The 27,322-nt window shown below is 40.4% G+C and overlaps 1 long non-coding RNA gene across 2 annotated transcripts in view; it reads right to left on the bottom strand.

Moving 5' to 3' along the window:
• LOC129060507 (uncharacterized) overlaps positions 1 to 27,322 on the bottom strand; it is a 120,147-nt gene that overhangs the window by 2,777 nt on the left and 90,048 nt on the right. Inside the window, exons 4-8 of one of the 2 annotated variants that reach the window (XR_010140946.1) lie at positions 9,353 to 9,448; positions 8,680 to 8,832; positions 5,594 to 5,680; positions 2,393 to 2,478; positions 1,278 to 1,817 (exon numbers count right to left, since the gene is read on the bottom strand). This is a non-coding gene — a long non-coding RNA (uncharacterized LOC129060507). Of the gene's footprint in view, positions 1 to 1,277; positions 1,818 to 2,392; positions 2,479 to 2,917; positions 5,681 to 8,679; positions 8,833 to 9,352; positions 10,479 to 27,322 lie in introns of those variants that run through there. The other variant, XR_010140947.1, reaches the window with a different exon arrangement.

Below are 27,322 nucleotides of genomic sequence, written 5' to 3'. Positions count from 1 at the left end.
GCCAAAGGTGGAAATACTTTCCTGATCCCCATTCAGAGCCCTACCAAGAGACTGTTGTTCAGGGTGACCCAGAAACTCCACAGATGTTGAGGGACGATAGAAAAGCAGCAGTGAAGGAGGGTGGCAGGCAAGCCAATCTGAGCATGCTCCTGGCTCCCTAGAATATGGAATTCATCCCTCAAGTTCCTGTTTGTCTCGAATGGGAGGTACAGATACAGGAAGCAGCTGGGAGCTCAACCAAAGAACATGCCAGAGGGGATCAGCTTGGTGCAGAAAATGGGCCCATATCACTGAGGGCTACAGAATGGACTTCCCAACTCAGGGCTCCAGAAGAAATCAGTCATGTCTGGGAGGTGATATGTGTGTGTTTGGGGGAATCACAGCATCGGAAAACCAGAAGTGGGACCATTTCAACAAGAAGATTGCCACCAAGCCTTGACAAAGCCAAGAAAACAAACAGTCCTATGGGTTCCTTGGCCACAGCCTCCAACAGTGGATGACACAGGTTGGATCCACATAAACTATGTCTCAACAGAAACCTGCCACATGAATATGCAAAGATAAGAGTAGTTGTCCAGCTGCAGAAGCCAGCACCAGGACCAGCACAAAACAAGAGTGATTCTACACATCCATTCAAAGCCCCATGAGTCAGTACTATCAGGTTTTGTCTTATACCCAGAAGCCCTGTTGATAAAGAAGAAAAAGAAATATACCACTCCGATATAAGGTAGAACTTCAAATTAATTAAATATTTACCTGGAAAGATCATTTTAAGTTAACAGAGACCACTTATACTGTAAAAAAAACTAAGATACTTTTAATTGTTATATTATATTGTTTGCTTTTTGTCTTCTTTCTACAGTACCCAACAGAATGGAGACTCAAGAAAATAAGATCGTTATAGAAAACAAAATAGCTATGTCTTCAGGGAACATCAGTAAAGAGTATTCAAATTCATCATCCTAGCATATAGACAAGTTGATCTTGAAGTAAAAATTGTCCTGGACTTCATGTTTGCACTTGTAATTTATTAAGGAAAGACTTCTTTTCTAGAAATGGAATGTATAGTGCCCATTCAATGTTGATACATAATAAGGAAATTATGTAAAGTTTCAATGAGATGATTCTTATAAAGCTTTTAGTATTCATTGAATTTTAGTTACTCACCCCCATTAAGTGTTTTCCCCTAAGTCATTTATAAGAAAAGACCAAAGCATAGAAATGCCACTTTAAATTTTTCCTACATGTAGAGATAGGAAACAGAACAGTATTCTAACCCAGTCATGGCAGAGCTAATTCATGATGAGTTGTATCCGAGGCTGTTGAAGCTGCCATCAAGCATAGCAGTCATCAGTTCCAGTCAAATGCTTCCCAGAAGGTACCTTTTACATTCACTGGGAAAGATGAAGAAACGTTAATTCTGGTAAAAATGGAATGGAAAGAACTGAATGGAAAGGTTAGTAACTGAGAACCAGAAATAGTAGTTCCCTGGGAGTGAACTAAACTATTGCTAGTAACAGGAAAGTCTTGTGGCAAGGAGATACTGGGGTGGGGAAGGAGAGAGTAGGAAAGTGGGTAGTGGTGGGGCAGTTCCAAAGGAGTGAAAGAGGGGAAAGACCCAGGTAAGCAGAAGGCCTGGGCCCACACAGATATCACAGGAAATCAATTATGTCCAAGGCTGTGGGTCTTTCATTGCCTTCTTCAATGAAACTCCTCGTATTGGTCAATCTCAAAGGAAATAATTCTTCCCGTCTCCTTAAGTCCAGTTTGGAACTCATTATGGAATGACTTTAGTCTCAGACCTCAGAATCTAGTACCTAGAATGAAAGGAAAATGTTGTAATGCACACACTGAAAAACACAGACTTCGAAAACTGCAGGACCTTTAGGTCCAATCCAACCATTTTGTTTTACAAACAAAGAAACTAAGACCCAGGGAGATTAGACGACTTGTCAAAAGTCATAGAGCAATTTGTACCAAAGCCGGAGTAAAACCCATTGTCCTGCCTCTAGTCCAGGGTGTTTGCCACCATAGAATATTTCCAGATTTATCTTTTATGGTATAAGTAGTCCAAAACCTATAGTTATATCTACTTTGCTGAGATACAATTTTAATTGTATCTTTCTTTGAATGCTCACTTATGTTGCCCAAAGGCTATTCAGTAGTGCCAGGCAATAAGACAGCAAGTTGATTTCCTAATATCACTATCTCAATGCGATATGTCTATATCAGATATGTGAATTTTTAAAATTTCCTTTGGATTCCTATGAGAGAAAAAATATGTGTTTATTATAAACATTTAAAAATATTTGAAATAGTTTGTTCTCTCATTGTTATAAAGAACTACGTGAGACTGGGTAATTTATTAAGAAAAGAGGTTTAATTGACTCACAGTTCCACAGACTGTTCAGGAAGCATGGAGAGGAGGCCTCAGGAAACTTATAATCATGGTGGAAGGCGAAGTGGAAGCAAGCACATCTTACACGGCCAGAGCAGGAGGAAGAGAGAGAGCGGGGAGATGCCATACACTTTCAAATAACCAGATCTTGTGAGAACTTAACTCACTATTGGAAAACAACAAGAGGGAAATCTGCCCCCATGATCCAATCACCTCCCACCAGGTCCCTCCTCCAACACTGGGGATTACAGTTTGACATGAGATTTGGGCGGGGACACAAATTCAAGCCATATCAATATTGATAAGCTAAAAATAAGAAAAAAAAATATCTATAATCCTATCACCCAGAGATTAACCCACTGACATTTTATGGTCATCCTGCCTGTTCTTTTTCTACTTTTTCAATCTTTATATACATCCAACTGTATACATATTATTTTTCCTACTATTTTCTAACCTACTTTGTAAAAAAAAAAAAAATCTAGTTACATATTTTCTGTAACCTTAGTGCTTGGAAAAGTAAGAAGGATGCATTTTTCTTTTTTACCAGCAGGGAAACATTTTTATTAGATGAGAGTAGGAGGTAGTGCGGAGGATGGTTCCCAACAGTTCTTTTCGTTTACACTGGAGTCACCTGTGTCAGCTCATACCGAGTCTGCCTTTGAAGTGCATCAGGAGTCCCACCTCTCAGGTGTCCTTCTCTTCTTCTTCCCCCTCATGGTGCCCTTGGTTTTCTTTTTACTGCTACTCTCCTTCTTAACCTTTGGCTACAACTCTCAGTCAGAAGTTCTAGCAGTTTTCTCCATCCACAGACCTTGAGGTGGGGAAAGCTTCAGGCCCTGTGAGGTCCTGAGCTTACCTGGGCAGTGGAAGCAGCAGAGATAAACCCAAGATTCTTCAGGTCTCGCCCAAAGGGGAAGAGCATGAAGTTAAACAACAGTTCCCTAGTCCATTGTCATTACAATGACAAACCTTCCAGGTAAGTAAACCTTTATCTTGCAATATTGGCCAATTGTTATAAAAAAATTTAATGGGTTACACACTGATGTCTCTCTTTTTTCTCCCCATTTTACCAAAGACCCATGTTCTATTACCATAGAAATAAATAGTTAAATATTGGGAATAAAACCTCATCCTGACCCATTGTTTCCTATGCTCCTTCTAGTAATTCCAGTGAAGAAATTAAAACTTTGTGGAAGATGGCCAAGAACCAGGAGATCAGTATTAGGAAAGCTGATAAAGAAAAAACTTCTAGTAATATGAAAATATGCAAAGGAAACACAACAGGAATGTGATGTAGGAGACCATCAAGGAACCTGCAGAACTATTTTAATGACTGTGAACTTGAGACTTCTCAATGGCTCCCAGGCCATGGATGTGATGATTCTAATGTGCGATGCATCCTCACCACTCTAAAACTAGATGTCACTGTCACTAAAACTAGGTGTGTGGGAGAAGGGGCGAAGGTGCTTTCATTTTCTTCCTTTAGGAAGGAGACCAGTTCTAAAATTTTAGTTTCTCTTTCCTATCTCAATTACTTTCAGTCCCTTCCCACCAGCTCAGAAAAGTAAATGTTTCTGACCCCCGACTTCTACCAAAAGTCCTCAGTGATGCCACAGCATTGAAGAGCAGTAAAAGATACAAAAGAGTCACAGAAGGGCTCATTATGCTAGGAACTAGAAGGACAATTAAAAGTTGAAATAAAATGTTTTTAGAATATGTATTCCACAGGGAACTTAGCAGAGGAGGGAGCTGTGGTTGCAGAGAAGTATCTGTGGGGAAGAATGAGTAAGAAACACACCAAGAGCAAGTAATTGCCCTCTGGGGATGCCTAAATTCTGAAAAGTTATTAGCTAATACTGACAAAGTAAAACTTGCATCCACAAGAAGAGGATGAACAACTGTATCAAGGACTTTCTAAGAGACGTACATCTCCACACTCAATATGTCCTGTGCATGAAGTGAGCACTCAGCCTTGGTGAGTCATCCACAAGGAAGGCTAAGAGGAGGTGGTAGGAGGATAAAGCCCAAATTCCTGGGAGCACCCGGGACTGTTTTGTGATCCTCCACTGTGTTTTTCTCACTGGTTGTAGTTGGAGGCTCTTTGAATTCCTCCCATGACCTAGATGATGCAAATCAGTGTTTTCAAGCCACTTGATAGAGTCCTAGTTCTTGTCAGTCATCAAATCAACAGCATAAACTGAAGTGCTCAGTATATGTAGATATACATTTTAAAAACTAAAGAATGGAAGTCAAAAGGGAGATGACTCTTTTCTTGGCCTTGAGGCATTTCTATTCAGTTGGAGATAAGAAGGAATGGAGAAGGGCTGGGATTGGTATAAGAACCAAAGACAGACAAAGACCTTCATCTTTTCTTGATAAAGAAGATTGTGAGAAGTGTCTGTTCATATCCTTCGCCCACTTTTTGATGGGATTGTTTGTTTTTTTCTTGTAAATTTGTTTGAATTCATTATAGATTCTGGATATTAGCCCTTTGTCAGATGAGTAGATTGCAAAAATTTTCTCCCATTCTGTAGGTTGTCTGTTCACTCTGATGGTAGTTTCTTTTGCTGTGCTTTGGAAGGAGGCTTATGTATCAGAAGGCTACTAGCCTTTCAGCCTTGGCCCAAGTAGTTTTGCCATTTCTACTGGTGTAGTCCTCTTCCCCATTTCCTTAGTCTCTGGTTTTGAGTCAATTAGTCCTGTTCATTGACACCTCCCCAATCAGCTATGTGTGCGATCTGAATCCTTTGAACCCAAAACCCACTAACTCATATCTCATTGCCTATAGTCCCACTAGCTATGCATGCTTAGAGCAATCAAAGACCAAAGGATCTACTTTTCCCTTCTATACTACTTTAAACCACAGATTATGTGTATTCACTTATCACAAATCTTTAGAGCTGGAAGAAATCTTAACATACCTAATCTAACTTGCTCATTCTGTAGATGAAGAAACTGTGGCTTTAAAATGTAGCAATGTACCCAATGGATACGTAGATGGTTTACTGCTACAACTTGAAGCCCAGGCCTCCTTATATGAATCTTAGCATACCTTAAACCTCATCTACTTTTTCAAGAGGCAAGAGCACTATTTCTTTTTGTTTTTGTTTTATTTTGTTTTTTGTTTCTACTTTATTATTTCTACAGATCTGTTGAGCTGATTACATAGCCAGACTCTATGTCTCCTCTTACCAGATGTCTTCATCAAGCTTCCTTTGAAAACTCCTCTGATAAGGTCATGATGACTCACTCTTTCTATTCTCCCTGCAGGCTGAGTTCCTAAGCGGGAGACCAGACCGATTGATTTGTTATCCCAATACCTTCCACTAGACCAGGCGCTGATCAGTGCTCAGTACATGTTTACCAAGGTGAGAAAAGTGGAATAAAATTCTCTGTCCCAAAAAGCTAAGAACAAGGCCATCTATGAATAAAAATAGTTTTTCATCATCTAAAAACATCACCAAAATGTATTGGAATAAAATAGTACTGAGCTCACACTGTGTGCAGAGCATGTACTACCTACTCACTGAGTACAGGTGAACCCTCTACTTTGATTCTTCACTATATTTAACAGGGTCTCTGTACTTAGGTGGTTTAAGCAATATAATTTATTTCAAGGGGCTTTATGACCCACATTCTGTTAACTTTCTGACATTTATAGCACATATTCTATTGTTTCTTGTCCCCATGGCACTGGGTAGACTTTACCTCCATAATTTGGACTTGTTGAGCTTAGTAACAGCCACTTATGCTTACTTATACTTTACAAAGCACATTCATATTCATTTGTTCATCTGATCTTACTTAAAATGTTGTGAGATAAGTATTATTATTATTCATGCATTTCAAATGAAGAAACTGAGGCTCAGAGAGGTCTAGTAAGTTGCACATAGCAGACTAATGGAAGAGGCAAACTCAAACTCAGACCCCTTGACTTCTCATTTAAAGCTTTATCCCCACACCACATGTCTTTCTCTTCAAGGATAGATGGCTGTCCTGAGCTTCCTGTCTGAGGTTCCTCAGGTGCCTCCCTTCCTAGACTACAGCTTTTCAGAGCTCCTTCCCACCCTTCACTCATGGGCTTGGGGAGAGCTAGATGTGCAGGGCAGCCTTGACACTTGTTCCAGCTTAGTCTCCAGGTAGATCTGAGACCTGGGCAAATCACCTTAGCCCTATTCCTTGGTTTCCTAGTTTATAAAATGAAAGGAATGAAACACTTAGCCTCTATATTTCTTTTCATTTTAAACAGTTGTGGTTACCTTCTGGAGGGTATCTCAATCCTTGAGGCCAACTCTGAAGGTGAAGATTCTGTCTATAGTAACAAGCAGCATACCGATCATAGTAGGTCAGCATTGAGTTACTTCTGCTGATACAAGGGAACCATCTCCCTAGGGCAGTAGTCAAAATTCCAGCTCCTGGCTCTGACCCTAGAACCTGATCTCCAACCTTGAGAAACCAAGGCCAGTTTCTATTCTTAGCAGTTTCTACAGTGAGACCTTCTGGCCACTGCAGGGCCAGGGCTGAATAGAGACAAGATGCCAGCTCCATCCAGGTCCTCTCTGCTCTCTCCCTCCACCAATGTTTCCAGCCAGAAGAAACATAAATTGAATTATGTATTTCAGCTTTCTTGCATTTTATTCTGTGTTTCTGCTCTTGCTTTCTTAATGCAGATGTATGGCATTTGTCCTCTGGCTGTAGTGGCTTGCACAAACATGCTCTCATTAGATTCTCAGATTTGACCAAAATCCATTTTTTTAAATTTATTATTTGATCCTCTGGCACTGCTGATTTTCTAAACACAAATCCCTAACATTGAAAGGTGGAATTTCCTAGAGGTTGGTTGAAAGTATAGTGCCTGATATACTCAATAATGTTTTAATAAATGAATCAGTTTGTTAATTAAATTTTTTAAGAGCAGGAAATACATCTGGAGATTATATTTCTATTAAGAAAAAGTGATGCCACTTAATTTTATTTTTCAAGAGGACCAGTCAGCATGGTAGAAGGGAGATGACCTGGTACAACCTTGGCTGACAAGGGAGAATTCACTCTGTTTGAAAAGATTCAGTGGGTTTCCATCACCTCATACTCAGTAGTAATACATGAGTATCATTGGTTTTCAAACGCTTGCATCACAACATTACTTTGTTAATCATTTGTTTAAACATCTAAATAAATGCCTGAAACTCACTATATAAATTGCATGTTATTAAGGAGTAAGGCATAACTACTATCATAATTTAATTACAAAGCTCCAAATTTAATTAGCCAAATACTAACCTTGTTCTTCTCCTTCATAGCACTTAGCACAATTATACTTAATTAATTATTTGTAATTATTGATGTAATCTCTGTGTTCCTAGATAAATTATAAGAACCAAGAAAGCAAGGGCCCATGTTTCTATCTTTCTTATTTACAGGCAGGTAACCAATGCCTGGCACAGACCCTGGCACACCAGCAGGGGATTAGTAGATATTGGTTTCAAGGACTTCCATTTTAAACAGTTTATACTTTTCCTCTTCCATATACTTATGCCTCTTCCATTAGTCTGCTATGTGCAACTTACTAGACCTCTCTGAGCCTCAGTTTCTTCATTTGAAATGCATGAATAATAATAATACTTATCTGACAACATTTTAAGTAAGATCAGATGAACAAATGAATATGAATGTGCTTTGTAAAGTATAAAAGCTTTATCTGGACTTGTGGGAGAAATGAAAAGGATGTGAGAGGATTCCTGTCTGGACTTGGTGGACCCTAGAAGAAGCAGGAAGAGCAGCTCAATCCAGAATTAAGAAATGAGCTGAGAAACCCTAGGACATCCCTACGGTTCTCAAGTTCCCACTGCTTCCCCACAGTGAAGAATCCTTCCTTTCTTTCCTATCTTCCACATTCCTACCCTCCTTTTCCATTTCCCTATTGTCTTTCCTTAGTTTTTCTTTGCTTCTCTCATCCTTTCTTCTCTATCATTCCTTCTACATTGATAGATTACCTCCTACACAACTGTAACTGTGCTCGGTCCTAGATGTGAAAGGATGGCCAAAACAGGGACTTTGTCCTTCAGAACCTCTCAGAGTTTGATTTAGTGTCAGAAACCAAATGTCCTTTTCTCCAAGACCTTTGCATTCCCTCCTAACCACCTAGATTGAAGAAATGAGGTTCAATGTCCCAACTGGGAAGGGACAACATAACCTGGGTGAGTGAGTTCATCCTAATGGGTCTCTCCAGTGACAGGCAGATCCAGGCTGGACTCTTTGTCTTATTTGGGGCTGCCTACCTGCTGACCCTGCTGGGCAATGGGCTCATCCTGCTCCTGATCTGGCTGGACGTGAGACTCCACCTGCCCATGTATTTCTTCCTCTGCAACCTCTCACTCGTGGACATCTGCTACACCTCCGGCGGGGTCCCTCAGATGCTGGTGCACTTCCTCCTGGAGAAGAAGACCATCTCCTTTGCCCAGTGTGGGACCCAGCTCTTTTTCTCCCTGGCCCTCGCAGGGACTAAGTTTTTGCTGCTGGCCACAATGGCCTATGACCGCTGCGAGGCTGTTTGCAACCCTCTGTGTTACATAGCAGTGATGAGCCCAAGGCTCTGCATGGCACTGGCAGCTGTCTCTTGGCTAGTGGGCCTGGCTAATTCTGCTATGGAGACGGCTCTGACCCTGCACCTGCCCACCTGTGGGCACAACGTGCTGAACCATGTGGCCTGTGAGACACTGGCACTGGTCAGGTTGGCCTGTGTGGACATCACCTTCAATCAGGTGGTCATAGTAGCCTGCAGTGTGGTGGTGCTGCTGGTGCCCTGCTGCCTCGTCTCGCTGTCCTACACGCTCATTGTAGTTGCCGTCCTGCGGATCCACTCCACCCAGGGGCGCCACAAGGCCTTTGGGACCTGTGCCTCCCACCTCACTGTGGTCTCCATATCCTATGGGATGGCCCCTTTTTACCTACATGCAGCCTTGCTCCATGGCCTCAGCTGAGCAGGAAAAGGTGGTGGTACTCTTTTATGCTGTGGTGACCCCCATGTTGAATCCTCTCATCTACAGTCTGCGGAACAAGGATGTAAAGGCAGCTCTGAGTCGAGTTCTGATGAGGAGCTCTGAATTAAAACATTAGAGAGTGGTTTGAGTAACAAGAGGGCCTCACTCTGAAAACAGTGGGCATTGGACTGTGCTCTCCAGTATAACGTGTGTACGCATGTGTGTGTATGTGTATGCATCTGTGTGTGTGTGCATGTGTATGTGTGTGTGTAAGGGAACAGGTGGGAGGACCACAATCTGTACTACTCTCTTTTGAGGTAATAGAAAAATGGATTTTATCCGGACTTTATCTTTGGCCCACGCCTTATTCCCAATGTGAATTACAACAACTTAAAAATACACGCACCCTACAGAAAGTTAAATGAAATATATTCATTTTCTCAAATGAAAGAAAGGGGGAGGGAGAAGAAAAGATATACCAGTGTATATGAATTAGGAAGAAAGATTAAATTAGAAGTCAGGGCAGTGCACAAAATGTCTTCCAAGAAAGTCTATTTCTTGGTAAAAATATTTAAATATATGTTTCTGTAGTAAGTGAGAAAAGGAGGGAAGAAAGCTTTAAGTTACAAAATTCACTGTGCCCATAGGATCAAACAGGCCTTAAGTCAGAGGTGCAAAGGCCACCCTAGTAACTCACACATGGTCCATCCAGCCCAGCTCACTAGGGTGGGGGATTCACCCATGGGTTTGGAGCCAAAGTCACAGTAATGATCTCTCAGCTCTGATGAGTGTGACTGGGCTGTGTGCCAGTCACGTGAGCATCCCTCTGCTTGTTTCCCTTTCAAATTTGCAGTGGTGGCAAATTGCTGGCCAGAAAGTCAGATATGCGGGACCTCAAACAAACATCTTGTACACAGTCAGGTCTAAGAATATCCCCTTGTGAACATCGAGGGCTGTGCTCAGAGCTCATCCTGACTGGGAGGCCATGCTATGCATGATTAGAGTGACCCATGGCATTCAGCAAAGAAAGAATCTTGCTTCCTCATTGGGGATAGTTTTGTTCCACTCTTTTAATACACACACTTTTGAGCTCTAAAATCCTAGATCATAAAGCAAAGCAGTGATGATTTTATTCTGAAAAATGTTTAAAATAATCTTTTAAAAATCAGACTAAAACATCTCCTTAACTAAACATTATGAATCTCTGGTTTGTCTTGACCACAAAAGAAAACAAACAAACCAAAACAAGCAAAGAAACAACAGCAACGGAAAAACATAAATTGAAAACAGTTCAAACTTTTACTCAATCTGTTGCAACAAAGCTAAAGGGTTGAAAAACAGGAAATGAAGAGCACCCTTTAAAACTGCTATTAAAACTTTTTAATTGAGGTAAAGCTCACATATCACATGATTCACAGTTTTTGCCATTTTAAAGTGGATAATTCATTGACATCTAGTCAATGAATCCACAGTGTTGTGCAACCTCATCTCTATCTGCCCCAAAACACGTTCAACACCCCAAAAGGATACCCCACACACTGTAAGCAGTCCTGACCACCATTAACCTGGTTTCTGTCTCTATGGATTTGCCAGTTTGGGACATTTCATATAAAGGGAATCAATCATGCAGTATGTGGCCTTTTGTGTCTAACTTCTCACTTAGCATAATGTTTTTGAGGTCTTTCCATATTGTAGTTATGTAGTAGTGCTTCGCTTCTTTTTATGGTTGAATAATATTCCATTGTATGGATATAACACATTTGTTTATTCAATCATCAGATAGCGGACATTGGAATTGTTTCTACATTTTTGCTATTGTGAATAGTGCTACTATGAACATTCATGTACAAATTTTTGTTTGAATACCTGTTTTCAATTCTTTCGAATATTTACCCAGGAGTGGAAGCACTTGGTCATATGATAATTGTAAGTTCAACTTTTTTAAGAAACTGCCAAACTGTTCTCCACCACAGCTGAACCATTTTACACTCCCACCAGCAAAGAACCAGCAATGAACAAGGATTCCAATTTCTTCACAGCCTCACCAATACTTACTATTTCAGTTCTGTTGATTGTAGCTGGTCTTTCTCATGCTATTCTCATGGTAGTTAATAAGTCTCACAAGATCTGATGGGTATATCAGGGGTTTCTGCTTTTACTTCTTGCTCATTTTTTGCTGCTGCCATGTAAGAAGTGCCTTTCGCCTCCTGCCATGATTCTGAGGCTTCCCCAGCCATGTGGAACTGTAGGTCCAATTAAACCTGTTTTTCTTCCCAGTCTTGGGTATGTCTTTATCAGCAGCGTGAAAATGAACTAATACACCCCCAAAAGTCAATTTCACTGTACGTTAATTTAAAGGGCACTTACCAATCAATAGGAAAATGGAGAACATGCAAACAGAAAAATGGAGAAATAAAATAAATACAAAGGTAGAACTTGTTCTATAACATTTAGCATATGAAAAAATATTTAGTCCCAACAACAAAGAAATACAAACTAAAATAATAAACTATATTAAGCTATTTAATTCACAAAGAAAATATTGACAGTGGATACTTTAATTATACTTATCAAAAGCCTCAGACTAGCTTGAACACCATAGCGCCATAGCAAGACCCTGTCTCTAAAAATAAAAATTTTAAAAATTAGCCTGCTGGGAGGCTGAGGTGGATGGATTATGAGGTCAAGAGATCGAGACCATCCTGGCCAACATGGTGAAACCCCATCTCTACTAAAAATACAAAAATTAGCTGGGTGTGGTGGCACGTGCTTGTGGTCCCAGCTCCTCAAGAGGCTGAGGCATGAGAATGACTTGAACCCAGGAGGCAGAGATTGCAGTGACCTGAGATTGCGCCATTGCACTCCAGCCTGGCGACACAGCGAGACTTAGTAAAAAAAAAAAAAAAAAAAAAAAAAAAATTAGCCGGGTGTGGTGGTGCACTTGCAGTCCCAGCTACTCAGGAGACTGAGAAGGAGGACTGCCTGACTCGGGAGTTCAAACTACAGTCAGCTGCGGTCATGCCACTGAGCTTGAGCCAGGGCTGCATAGCTAGACCCTGACTCAAAAATAATCTTAAAAAGATATTCATGCTCTGACTTTTAGTTAAAATGTCATCTGATCCCCCAGAAAGATCTTAACTCTAATACAAGCTATGTGATAACACCAAGAAAGATAAACACTTGTAAAAATGTTTAAAATATAATCATCCAGTGAATTACTATATCCTGAGAGGACTTTTTCCTAATATCCAAATAATTCACAGAAACCCAAGGATACTACTAATCAAAGAACATAACACTTGTCCTTCTGCTTTGGACTTCTGCTTTTTAAGGCAGCTGAGACATTGCTCTGCAGACTGTATCCCATAAACAACTGGAGAAAGCAATTCTCAAGAGACTAAAAGGGCAGTCAAGAATAAGAGAAGAGGGGTGATACTATAACATGGTGCTTTTAATTATTCTGAGAAAGATCATACTACCAGAAGGTAGAAGAGGCAAGAGTTGGTCTTGGGTATTTCTTTCTTTTTTTTTTTTTTTTGAGACAGAGTCTCACTCTGTCACCCAGGCTAGAGCGCAGTGGCTAGATCTCGGCTCACTGCAAGCTCCGCCTCCCAAGTTCACGCCATTCTCCTGCCTCAGCCTTCTGAGTAGCTGGGATTCAGCCTCCTGAGTAGCCGGGACTCAGCCTCCTGAGTAGCCGCCTGCCACTGCACCTGGCTAATTTTTTGTATTTTTAGTAGAGACGGGGTTTCACCATGTTGGCCAGGATGGTCTCAATCTCCTGACCTTGTGATCCACCTGCCTCAGCCTCCCAAAGTGCTGGGATTACAGGCGTGAGCCACCGCGCCCGGCTAAACAGGACGTTCTTATTGCTGAAATCTTTTTTAAAAAATCAGTAAGATGGTTGAAAGATAAAGTGAAAGAACTCTCTAAGAATATAGAATAATCGATTTTGAAAAATAATACAGGCCTTCTACTCCCAGATGTGAAGAAGTAACAGGACAGAATTACCCAGCTACCACAAGCAACTAGAAAACTGGAAAACAGTTTAAAAACATTGTTTTCAGATATGAAAAAAACAGCACAAAACTGTGATTCCTGTGAGAAGGAAAAATAATGAGGTGATTCTTACAATCACCCAGACTTTCTGCCAGGAGGCAATATCCAGATTGTAGCACAAAGAGAGAGAATTTAAACAGACCTGGAAATCTTACTCAGTGAAGGATGCAGAGATTAGAGGGAAAAATAAGCTACACAGGAAAATGGTTCCAGAAATCAGTCTTTGAGTCCTTGGCTAAACACCAATCCGTATGTGAGTAGTGTGAAACCCTATAAGACTGAGAAAAAAACAACCTCCAAAGAAAGAAAAATTGCTGGAGTGCTATAAAACAAACAATTCCCAGAACTCCTACGGGGCCAGGATTCATTTTAGCACTCTTTGGCCAGAGTGAAGAAACGTTACTGAATATACAAAGCACTCCATATGAGTTGCAAAGATGCTACGTCTTAGAAGTTGAGCAAAATTAGTAGCCCTAGAAAAAGACTGCCATAGACCTACCCTAAATTCGCTTTTAAAAAAATCAAAAGCATCAAACTAATTTACAAGTAACTGTCAGAAAAAGTCTAAAATGCTTCAATAGAATACAACAAAACCAAGTATTAAATAACTTAAGATTTCTAATTTACAACATTCAATAAAAAAATTACTAGACCATAAAAAAACAGGAAAATAAGATTCATAACCTGGAACAGATTGGTCAACAAATACAGGCCTAGAAACAGAAGTAACTAAATAAGACTTGTAAAGATGAAAAATAAAATACATAAAATTTAAATTTCACTAGATGGAATTAACAATAGTTTAGGCACTGTAAAATAAAATAATAGTAAGCTTGACCTCCTGAATGTATAAGCATCCAACAGCAGAGCTTCAAAATATATGCAGCAAAAAAAGGACAAAAATTTAAAAAGGTATCAGACCAGGCCCAATGGCTCATGCCTGTTATCCCAGCACTTTGGGAGGCCAAAGCAGGTGGATCTCTTGAGCTTAAGAGTTTGAAACCAGCCTGGGCAACATAGTGAGACACTGCCTCTACAAAATATTAAAAAATTAGCCCGGCATGGTGATGCATGCCTGTGGTCCCAGCTACTGCAAAGGCTGAGGTGGGAGGATTGCTTGAGCCTGGGAGGCAGAGGTTGCAGTGAGCTGTGATTGCGCCACTGCACCATAGCCTGCATGTCAGAGCCAGATTCTGTCTAAAATTAAAAATAAAAAAATACACAATTCGAGTAGAATAATTCAACACTTGCCTCTCAGTAAATGAACAAGTAGACAGAAAATCCGTAAGGATACAGAGGTTATAGAAGACTTGAACAATGCTATCAACCAACTGGACCTAGCTGACATTTATAGAACACTCCATCCAACGTCAGCAGAACACACATCCATTTCAAGTGCACATGGAGCATTCATCAGGACTGATAATCCACTGGGCCATGAAGCAAATCTCAAGAAATTTTAAAAGACTGAAATCATGCAGACTATGTCTCTAATCACAATAGAATTAAATTTGAAATTAATGCCAGAAAGATAACTGGAAGATCTCACAAATATTTAGATATTAAACACTACTTGTTTGGTTAACCCATTGGCCAAAGCAAAAATGAAAAGGGAAATTGGAAAATCTTTTGAACTAAATAAAAATGAAAACACAATACTGTCTATCAAAATTTGTGGTATGTCTTTTCAACAAACAGTGCTAAAACATTTGTATATACATAAATGGGGAAAATGAACCTCAATCCTTACCTCACTTCATATACAAAATTAACATGAAATGGATAAAAAACCTAAATGTAAGAGGTAAAACCATAAAGCTTCTAGAAAAACAACAAGAAAATCTTTGTGATCTTAGGATGGCAAAGATTTCTTGGGGTAGACATAAAATCATGAACCATAAAAGAAAAAAATTGTATACAATCCCATAAAGTATATTTCAATATATGGATGATTGTACTATATATTACCAACCTAATATTAACATTGATTACTTCTGGTAAAATATATAATGGAGAGAAGAATGAAGAAGGATGGAGGCATTTTATTTTCCTTAAATTTTTGTGTGCTGTTTATAATTTTTTTAACCAAGATTCTACTACTTTCATAAAAATAAGAATAAACTTTTAAAATACAGGTTCTGTAGAATGTGCTGGCTCACACTTCTTTCAGAATGAGATCTCAGCACAAAGGAATACAAACCCTGGGAACAGATAAGGTGGGGGCCAATAAGGGAAAGGATTTTCTGAGGATTCCCACCCCTGTTTCCCTCACAAATTATAGTTCTTTGGCTTCCTCCACCACCTAGATGAGAGGGTGAATTTTAAGAAGCCACTACTCAGTGTGATGTTCAGTCAGTCAGTTAGTCCCCCAACTCTAGATATCAGGCTCAGTTTAGAAACTAGAAAAGCATCCAATAAAAAGAGAAAATGCCCTCTCTACCTTTCAGTTAGTTTGTTAGAAGTGAGAAAAGAGAAGCAAAGGAGTCTGACTTGGTAGAGATTTTTTTCCAGCTCTACCTCCTGGCTGCAGAAAAAGTAGAAAGTCCAGGTGTGTGAGATTCATACCCTTACTAAAACCATGGGGTGGGTGCTTCCCTTTTGCAGATAAAACTAAAAGAGGAAAACTGATTTGGTGAACTGGACCTCCAGGCCACTGGCCGTTGCCAAGCACTCTTCAACCTGGTTTCCCACAAAGTCTGGTGTCAGTCCAAGGCCTCCCACTGGACCTCCTGGAATGACATCCCAAACACTAAGCCTTTGTTGGCATCCTCCTCCTCACCTATAAGTTAAACTTGTCCTGTGCTTCCCTCACTAGCCACTGTAACACATTCCCCATGCCCATGAGTGATCACCCAGTGGGATGTCGCAGGAAGAAAATGGGTCTTGTGATCCTCGGATTCCAGATCAGTTCCAGTCCTGCTCCTAACTAGCCAATAACCCTGAGTCAATCACCCTTGCTCTCTGAGCCTCAGTTTCCTCATTTCTTGAGGAAGATGACAAGGTTGAAATGATAATCCTAAAAGTTCCATCCAGGTTTTATTCTTTCCTATGATTCTCTTTTGCATTTTACTCCTTTCAGTTGTGAAAATATCAGGAGCACTCACGAGTCACCAAAGCTTGGTTCTTGACAGTGCTGACAAAAGAAACAGGCTCTGTGGAAAGCCATGGGCTCCCAGGTGCAGAGCTCAGGAACTCAGCAGCTAGGTAGGTACCAGAGCCAGCTTCTGTTCTTGGCAATTTCTACAGTGACTTCTTCTGGCCACAGAAGAAATGAAAGAAAGAGAAGAGTAGGGTTCCAACCAGAGAGCCAGAGGATGGCATCCAACTGCTCTGCCCTGCAGTCACAATCTCCCAAACCTATTAGAAAGACTTGGGTTAAGTTGTTGTCATGTGTGTTTCATTAGATTCTGTTTTCCATCTCTCATCCTTCATACAAAGCTTTTTCATTTAGATAATGTGTTTACAAAGGGTTTTTTTACACATTACCTCATTTGATACTCACTAATGCTTACAATGTTCTTACCTTTGGTCTAAGATATATTAAAACATCATTTTTGGACCAGACTGAAAATAACTGCCCACCACCAGCCAAGGGAATCAGTGAGTGATTGTGTGATTCCGGGAAACCACACTTCTCCCATGGATCTTTGCAACACATGGATCAGGAGGCCCCCTCATGGGCCCATGCCATCTGGGCCTTGGTTCCAAACACAGAGCTGTGTGAAGTCTCTGCAGAGCAGCTGCTCAGACACATACAGAGACCCAAGAGCTTTACATACTCCTGCCCTGGGATCCCTGACAAGGGTGTCTGCAGCTCAGGCAAGGCCAGAGACCAGTGCATACCCCTAGAAAGGGGGCTGAATCCAGGGAGCTGAGCAGCATCGGTCTGTAAGCCTCACTTCCACAGCACCTCATAAGTTAATACCCACAGGCTTGGAATTCCAGCCAACCACCAGCAACAGGGTAGTGCCTGCCTGAGATGGGATGGAGGATCCAGGAGAGGGGTAAGCCATCATCTCTGCTGTTTGATCAACTCAGCCATTCCAGCCTGTGGGCTTTGGAGAGCCAAAATGATCCAGGAGGAAGGGTTCCCCCAGCACACACAGCTGCTTTGCCAGAAGGTGGCCAGGCTGCTTCTTTAGGTGGGACCCTGATCCATTCCTCCATGCTGGGGAGGACTTCCCTGCTGGGGCCTCCAGCCACTCCCACCTAGGACTCCAGCCAACCCTCCTACCCATATTCTATGGACAGAGCTCTGCTGTCTCCCTAAGACAGAGCCCCCAGGGGGAAGGGAGAGCCACCATCTTTGCTGTTTGGAAGACTCAGACTCCAGCCTGCAGGCTTTGGAGAGTCCAAGCTGACAGGGACAGAGGTGGTTCTTCACACCACACACTGTTTTGTTGAGGTGTGGCCAGATTGCTTCTTTATGCAGAATCCCAATCCATTTCTCTCCACTGGGGGAGACCTCCTAGCTGAAGCCTTCAGCCACTCTTACCCATATTCTATAGCTGACAGAGTTCTAATTTCTCCCTGGGATGGAGTGCCCAGGGGTTGGGGCAGGCCTCCACCTTGGCTTTTGGGCGTCTCAACCAGTCCAGCCTGTGGGCCTTGGAGAGCCCAAACCAACCGGGGGCTGAAGGGATCCCCAACACAACACAGCTGCTGTACCAAAAAGCAGCCAGACTGCTTAAGTGGGTCCCTGATCCTCTTCATTGTGACTGAGTGACCTCCCAACTGCAATCTCCAGCCACCTCCTACAGGTGCGTTCAGGGCCTGCAACAGGTCAGTACTCCACTGGGATGGAGTTTCCAGAGAGGAGAGGGCAGGCTACCATCTTTGATGTTTCACAGGTGATACCTCCAGGTACGAGAAAAGTTAAGGTGACCAGCAGCTAGAACAGACCCCCAGCAAACCACAGCAGCCTTGCAAAAGAGTGGCCAAATTGTTAAAACAAGCAAACGGAAAGCAATAACAACAAAGAAAACCCACAAAAACCCATCCAAATGTCAGCAACCTCAAAGATTGAATGTAGATATGCCCAGCAAGATGAGAAATAATCAACACAAAAATGCTGAAAACTCAAAAAGCCAGAGCAGCCCTTTTCCTCCAAATGACTGCAACACCTCTCCAGCAAGGGTTCAGAACTAGGCTGAGGCTGAGATGGCTGAAATGACAGAAGTAAGCTTCAGGATGTGGATAAAAATGAACTTCGCTGAGCTAAAGGAGCACGTTGTAACCCAATGCAAAGAAGCTGAGAACCAAGATAAAACAATGCAAGAGCTGACAGTCAAAATAGCCAGTTTAGAGAGAATATAATTCACCTGTTAGAGCTGAAAAACACCCTACAATAACTTCACAATTCAATCACAAGTATTAATAGCAGAATAGACCAAGCAGAGGAAAGAATCTCAGAGCTTGAAGACTGGCTTTCTGAATTAAGACAGGCAGACAAGAATAGAGAAAAAAGAATGAAAAGAAATGAATAAAACCCCTGAAAATATGAGATTATGTAAAGACACTGAATCTGTGACAGATTAGAGTACCTGAAAGAGATGGGAAGAACAGAAACATACTTCAGGATATCATCCAGGAGAACTTTTTCAACCTAGCAAGACAGGCCAACATTCAAATTCAGGAAATTCTGAGAACCGCAGTAAGACACTCTACAAAAAGATCATCCCCAAGACACATAATCATCATCAGATTCTCCAAGATCAAAATGAAAGAAAAAATATATATTAAGAGAAGACAGAGAGAAAAGCCAGGTCACCTACAAAGGGAAGCCCATCAGACTAACCATGGACCTCTCAGTGGAAGCCCTACTAGAAAGAAAATATTGGGGGCCAATATTCAATGTTACTAAAGAAAAGAATTTTCAATGCAGAATTTCATATCTAATCAAACTAAGCCTCATAAGTGAAGGAGAAATAAGATCCTTTACAGACAAGCAAATGCTGAGGGAATTCATGACCACCAGACCTGCCTTACAAGAGCTCCTGAAAGAACCACTAAATATGGAGAGGAAACACCATTTCCAGCCACTACAAAAACACACTGAAGTATACAAAAAAGTGACACTATAAAGCAACCACATAAACAAGTCTACAAAATAACCATCTAGCATCATGATGACAGGATCAAATCCACACATAACAATACTAACTTTAAATGTAAATGGACCAAATGCCCCAATTAAAAGACACAGAATAGCAAGCTGGATAAAGAATCAAAACCCATCAATATGCTGCCCCCAAGAGACTCATTTCATATGCAAAGACACACATACGCTCAAAATAATGGGATGGAGGAAAATTTACCAAGCAAATGGGAAACAGAAAAAAGCAGGGGTTGCAATCCTAGTTTCTGATAAAACAGACTTTAAGTCAACAAAGATCAAAAAAGGCAAAGAAGGGCATTACATAATGGTAGAGGGTTTGATTCAACAAGAAGAGCTAACTATCCTAAATATATATGCCCCCAAAATATAAAGATTCATAAAGCAAGTACCTAGAGACCTAAAAAGAGACTTATAAACTCCCACACAATAATAGTAGGAGACCTTAACACCCCACAGACAATATTAGATAGATCATCAAGACAGAACATTAGCAAAGATATTCAAGATCTGAACTCAGCTATGGATCAAGCGGACCTGACAGATATCTACAAAGCTCTCTGCCCAAAAACTACAGAATATGCATTCTCCTCATTGCCACATGGCACTTACTCTAAAATTGATCACATAGTTGGAAGTAAAACACTCCTCCAGCAAATGCAAAAGAACTGAGGTCATAACAAACATTCTCTCATACCACAGTGCAATCAAATTAGAACTCAAGATTAAGAAATTCACTCAAAACCATACAACTACGTGGAAATTGAACAACCTGCTCCTGAATGACTTTTGGGTAAATAATAAAATTAGGGCAGAAATCAAGAAGTTTTTTGAAACAAATGAAAACAAAGATATAACATATCAGAATCTCTTGGATGCAGCTAAAGCAGTGTTAAGAGGTGAATTTATAGCACTAAATGCCCACATCATAAAGCTGGAAAGATCTAAAGTTAACAACCTAACATCACTACTAAAATAACTAGAAAACCAAGAGCAAACAAACCCTAAAACCAACAGAAAACAAGAAATAACCAAGATCAGAGATAAACTGAAGGAGACACACAAAAAGCCCTTCAAAAAATCAGCTAATTCAGAAGCTGGTTTTCTTAAAAAAATAATAAAATAGGCCACTAGGTAGACTAATAAAGAAGAAAAGAGAGAAGAATCAAATAGACCCAATCAGAAATGATAAAGAGGATATCACCCCGACCTCACAGAAATACAAACAACCATCAGAGAATACTATAAACACCTCTATGCACATACACTAGATAATCCAGAAGAAACTGATAAATTCCTGGACACATACACCCACTGAAGACTGAACTAGGAAGAAATTGAATTCCTGACTAGATCAATGAGTTCTGAAATTGAGGTTGTAATAAATAGCCTACCAACCAAAAAAAAGCCCAGAACCAGACAGAGTCACGGCTGAATTCTACCAGAGATACCAAGAAGAGGTGGTGCCATTCCTACTGAAAGTATTCCAAAAAATTGAAAAGAAGGGACTCCTCCCTAACTCATCCTATGAGGCCAATATCATCCTCATACCAAAACCTGGCAGAAATTCAACAAAAAAAGAAAACTTTAGGCCAATACACTTAATGAACATTGATGCAAAAATTCTCAACAAAATACTGGAAAACCAAATCCAGCAGCACATCAAAAAGCTTATCCACCATGATCAAGTAGGCTTCATCCCCAGGATGCAAGGCTGGTTCAACATACCCAAATCAAGGAATGTGATTTATCACATAAACAGAACTAAAGACAAAAACCACATGATTATCTCAATAAATGCAAAAAAAAAAGCCTCTGGTAAAATTCAACATCGCTTCATGTTAAAAACTCTCAATAAACTAGGTATTGAAATAACATACCTCAAAATAATAAGAGCCATAGATGACAAACCCACAACCAATATCACACTGAATGAACAAAAACTAGAAGCATTCCCCTTGAAAACCAGCACAAGACGAGGCTGTCCTCTCTCACCATTCCTATTCAATGTAGTATTGGAAGTTCTTGCCAGGGCAGTCAGGCAAGAGAAAGAAATAAAAGATATTGTATTGGCACCTTTTTATGCTGCTAATAAAGACATACCCAAGACTGGGTAATGTATACAGGAAAGAGGTTTAATGGACTCACAGTTCCACATGACTGGGGAGGCCTCACAATCATGGTGGAAGGCAAGGAGAAGCAAGTCATGTCTTACTGGATGGTAGCAGGGAAAAGAGAGCTTGTGCAGGGAAACTTCTGCTTATAAAACCATCAGATCTTGTAAGACTCATTCCCTATCATAAGAGCAGCATGGGAAAGACCCACTCCCATGACTCAATTACCTCCCACCAGGTCACTCCCACAACACATGAGAATTGTGGGAGCTACAATTCAAGATGAGATTTGGGTGGAGACACAGCCAAACCATATCAGTATTAAAATAGGAAGAGACGAAGTCAAACTACCTTTTTTTGCAGATTACATGGTCCTATATCTAGAAAACCCCCTTGTCTTAGCCCAAAAGCTTCTGAAAGGTAAATAACTTCAGCAAAGTCTCAAGATACAAAATCAACATGGAAAAATCACCAGCATTCTTACACACCAACAACAGGCAAACTGAGAGCCAAATCATGAATGAACTCCCATTCACCACTGCCACAAAAAGAATAAAATACATAGGAATGCAGCTAATAAGAGAAGCAAACGACCTCTTAAAGAAGAACTACAAACCACTGCTCAAATAAATCAGAAATGACCCAAACAAATAGAAAAACATTCCATTCTCATGGATAGGAAGAAGCAATATGTTGGAAATGGCCATACTTCCCAAAGCAATTTATAGATTCAATGCTATTCCCATTAAACTACCATTGACACTTTTCACAGAATTAGAAAAAAAAAATTTAAATTCATATGGAACTAAAAAAATAGCCAGAATAGCAAAGCCAACTCTAAGCAAAAAGAACAAAGGTGAAGGCATCACACTACCTGACCTCAAACTATACTACAGGGCTACAGTAACCAAAACAGCATGGTACTGGTACAAGAACAGACACATAGACCAATTAAGCAAAATAGAGAACCCAGAAATAAGGCCACATACCTACAACCATCTGATCTTTGACAAACCTGACAAAAATAAGCAGTGGGGAAAGAATTCCCTGTTTAATAAATGGTGCGGGGAGAACTGGCTAGCCATATGCAGAAAATTGAAACTGGATTCCTTCTTTACACCGTATACAAATATCAACTCAAGATAGATTAAATACTTCAATGTAAAACCCAAAACTATACAAACCCTAGAAGAAAACCTAGGCAATGTCATTCAGGACATAGGCATGTGAAAAGATTTCCTGACAAAGACACCAAAAGCAATCACAACAAAAACAAAAATTGATAAATGGGATCTAACAAAACTGAAAAGCTTCTACACAGCAAAAGAAGCTATCAACAGAGTAAACAGACAACCTACAGAATGGGAGAAAATTTTTGCAGTCTATCCATCTGACAAAGGTCTAATATCCAGCATCTTTAAGGAACTTAAATTCACAAGAAAAAAATCCAATTTCACTAAAAAGTGGGCAAAGGACACAAACAGACACTTCTCAAAAGAAGACATACATCCAGCTTAAAAATATATATATATACATATAAAAGCTCAACATCACTGATGATTAGAGAAATGCAAATCAAAACCACAAAACCACATTCTTAATACCATTAAGAATGACTATTACTAAAAAGTCAAAAAACAACAGATGCTGGTGAGGTTGTAGAGAAAAATGTATGATTTCACAATATTGATAGGAGTGTAAATTAGTTCAACCCTTGTGGAAGATAGTGTGGCAATTCCTCAGAGACCTAGAGGCAGAAATACCATTTGACCCAGCAATCCCATTACTGGGTATATACCCAAAGTATATAAATCATTTTATTATAAATATACATGCATGCATCTGTTCATTGCAGCACTATTCACAATAGTGAAAACATGGAATCAATCTAAATGCCCATCAATGATAAACTGGATAAAGGAAATGTGGTACATATACATCATGGAATACCATGCAGCCATAAAAAGGAATGTGATCATATCCTTTGCAGGGCACTATTCACATTAGCAAAAACATGGAATCAATCTAACTGTCCATCAAAGATAAACTGGATAAAGAAAATGTGGTACATATACACCATGGAATACTATGCAGCCATAAAAAGGAACACGATCATGTCCTTTGCAGGGACATGGATGGAGCTGGAGGCCATTATCCTTGGCAAACTAATGCAGGAGCAGAAAACCAAATACCACATGTTCTCACTTATAAGTGGGAGTTGGATGATGAGAACACGTGGACACATGGTAGGGAACAACACATGCTGGGGCCTGTTGGAGGGTAGAGGGTAGGAGGAGGGACAGCCTTAGGAAGAATACCTAATGGATGCTGAACTTAATACCTGGGTGATGGGATGATCTGTGTGGCAAACCACCATGGCACACATTTACCTGTGTAAGAAACCTGCACATCCTGCACATATCCCAATGAACTTAAAATAAAAGTTGAAAAAAAAAATTTTTAAGTAACTAAGGCTAAGAGGTTCCCAGCACATGAAGGCAAGATATCCAGAATAATTTTTTTCACCGATTCACAGCGTAATTTGAGGCAGATTATTTAAATTCTCTTGCCCTCAACTTTTTCAAATGAAGAATAAGGAGTTCAGTCAAAAAGATCATTCCTTCTCAAAGACTCTTCTAGCTTTATCTCAACACATATTCCTCTCTCAAAAAACCATGTCTTAAGTCTTCAAAAATAAGTTTAAGTGTTCCCTCAAAAGCAGTGATTCTCTCCACACCAGAAAGCATGAGGCTGCTTAAAAAATTGAAAGATTAAAATAAAGCAGTGATCCTCTAACTTGGCTTCGCATCGTAATTGCCTGAGAAACATTAAAAGTTACGAATATACTAATATCTGGGTTTTACCCACCTGAGATGGTGGCTTAATGTCTCTGGACTTTAATCTGGGAATCTAAAATTTTCAAAGCCTCCCAGGTGATTTTAACATGCAGCCAATGCTGAAAGCTCTGACCTGGTATCCACATTGGGTCCTGTGGGATTTTCAGAGGCAATCCTAATTCCTGGAGTTTTTTTTTTCCTTCTCTCTCAATCCTCCCGTAATGAGCATCCAAATGGGCTGTATCACCTGTCAGACTCTTCTCTGCATCACTGTGGTCTCTCTTTATTCTCATAATAATCATCAGCACTACCTTCTCACACCATGTTGCAAAGAAACAAGGTGAATACTGAAATGGGGCTAGAGGAACTTGCTATTCTTAAAGAAATAAAAACTATAAAATTTCTTAGCACATGAAAAGAAAATGACATCTGCATCTTTTGAGAGGGGCTGCAGACAAGCAAAGTAAACAGGGAGGTGCTCCAAAGGCAAACATGTCTTTGCTGTGACAGAAGGGTTTACCCAGAACAAAGCTCAAAGGATTGCACAGGCACTCTCTTACTGACTTCATCTGTGGGCACCATCAGTTTCCAAGTGTTGTCACTGCAAATAAGTGATGTGTGCATTCATCTTTTATTAATTACTTACTTTAACATTTAAACAAATGCCAACATTTCACCAAGGAAACAGCATTATCTTAAGAAGTTGGGACATAATTATAGATGATATAATGTTCTACAATGAGGTCCTGATCTTATCAACCTAAAACTAAACCTGATTAATCAGTATACTGAGAACCAAGTGAGCAATTCTCTCTATCACTGGCCCAACCTGGATTATGGGAGAAGCAGGAAGAGCCACCGGCCCCAGCCTGAGTAATAAGAACAAGGGCGAATCCCCGACACACATTTACATATTGGGATCAGAGAATAATCCTCAAAAACACTTTAAACATTTATATTTATGGACCCAACAAACATTATTTGTGAAACACTTGTTAGGAATCTTCACATTTTAAAAATCAGAAAAGATCTCTGACTTCAAGAAGCTCACAATCCAATTGATACAGTATACAAGTACTCGCAGTCCTCTTTACAGTCCTTTGTTCAGTGCTAGACTGTGAATTCTGATTCTGATTAGGCCTCTCTAACCCACCTTTTTCCCTAGCAGCCTGACCCACCTGCTCCATGGGAAGAAACAAGGTGACGTGGGTAAATGAGTTCACACTAATGGGTCTCTCCAATGACAGGCAGACTCAAGCTGGACTCTGTCTTATCTGGGGCCACCTATCTGCTGACCCTACTGGGAAATGGGCTCATCTTGCTCCTGATCTGGCTGGATGTGCAGCTCCACCTACCCATGTACGTCTTCCTCTGCAACCTCTCACTCATGGACATCTGCTACACCTCCAGCAGGGTCCCTCAGAGTTGGTGTACTTCCTCCTAAAGAAGAAGACCATCTTTGCCCAGTGTGGGACCCAGCTCCTCTTCTCCCTGGCCTTTGGGGGTGCCAAGTTCCTGCTGCTTGCCTCAGTGGTCTATGACCACTACGTGGCTGTCTGTGACCCCCTGTGTTACTTGGCAGTGATGAGCCCAAGGTTACACATGGCACTGGCGGCTGTCTCTTAGCTAGTGAGCCTGGCTAATTCTGCTATAGAGACGGCAGTCACCATGCACCTGCCCACCTGCAGCCACAACGTGCAGAACTACATAGCCTGTGAGCATGTCATGCTCATCAGGTTGTCATGGTGGGTTCCAGTGTAGTAGTGGCTGCTTGTGCCCTGAGCTGAATGCTGGGTAATAATTCAGTTTTAGAAGGAGAAAAATACATAAGAACTCAGAAGTGAAAAGAAAAGGTTTTCCCTTTGTAGTACATAGCAGTACATTGAAAAATGTACTAAGGGATAAAGTGTTTGTGCAAGTGTATGTCTCTGTGCATGTGTGTGTGTGTGTGTGTCTGTTTCTTTGTGTGTGTTGGAAAGATGTACTCTTTGCTTTTGAAGGCATTAATAAATAATGTCTTAGACTTTGTTTTATGATTCTGGAATCTTCTTGGTAGCACCAGCCTCGTTCCAACAACATTCAATAGCAATCTACACCTATCAGAAATTTTAAGTATTTGTTGACCGAGTGAACATAAGCATGTTTATCATAACCATTGTTATCATTGTCCTAAGTATCAATGTCATCATCTGAAATCAATCAAATACCACATTTAATGAACATTTTTTTCTATACTCAACGCTGTTTCCCATTATCTCCGGTGTCAACTTCCTTATTCCTAAGTACTGAAAGCATCATAGAGGCTGGGACATCATGCGGATCTTGGAAAGAAGTAACAATCAGTAAACAAATTGTGTCAAGTCCCATGAAGCAACACACTGTGACAGGTGCTGCAAGAGACACAAGACATCTAATAGGAGATCCTTCCCCACAACCAAGAGATTATTTGGAAAGATAAGAGATAAATATCAAAAACTGAAAAAAAAATAAATTATGACATACTCCAACAATGCAAAACAGTACAGCGTTTGCAAAATTTGATTAATCTCCAAATATGAAACAGATTAGAAACCCTATTGAATTCATAGAATTATCCTACCGAGGGGAGAAATCAATACGGTTTGCAAAGGAATTAAAGGGGAAGAAAAAAATTAAATCAGGTCTTTAAAAATGGTAAAATTTGGATAGGTGAGAGAGTAGAGAGAAATAATTCATTCTTGGTAAGTGGGGGAATGACATAACCCAGGAAAGCAAACCAGTTTGGTTAGAGCAAAGATTTTATTTTGAGGCATTATGAAAATGAGCTGTCTGGAAAG

Source organism: Pongo abelii, chromosome 6, assembly GCF_028885655.2.
Source record: "Pongo abelii isolate AG06213 chromosome 6, NHGRI_mPonAbe1-v2.0_pri, whole genome shotgun sequence".
Classification (NCBI taxonomy): Eukaryota; Metazoa; Chordata; class Mammalia; order Primates; family Hominidae; genus Pongo; species Pongo abelii.
The sequence above is the reverse complement of the archived record's forward strand: the minus strand, read 5'-3'. Positions and strand labels throughout refer to the sequence as shown.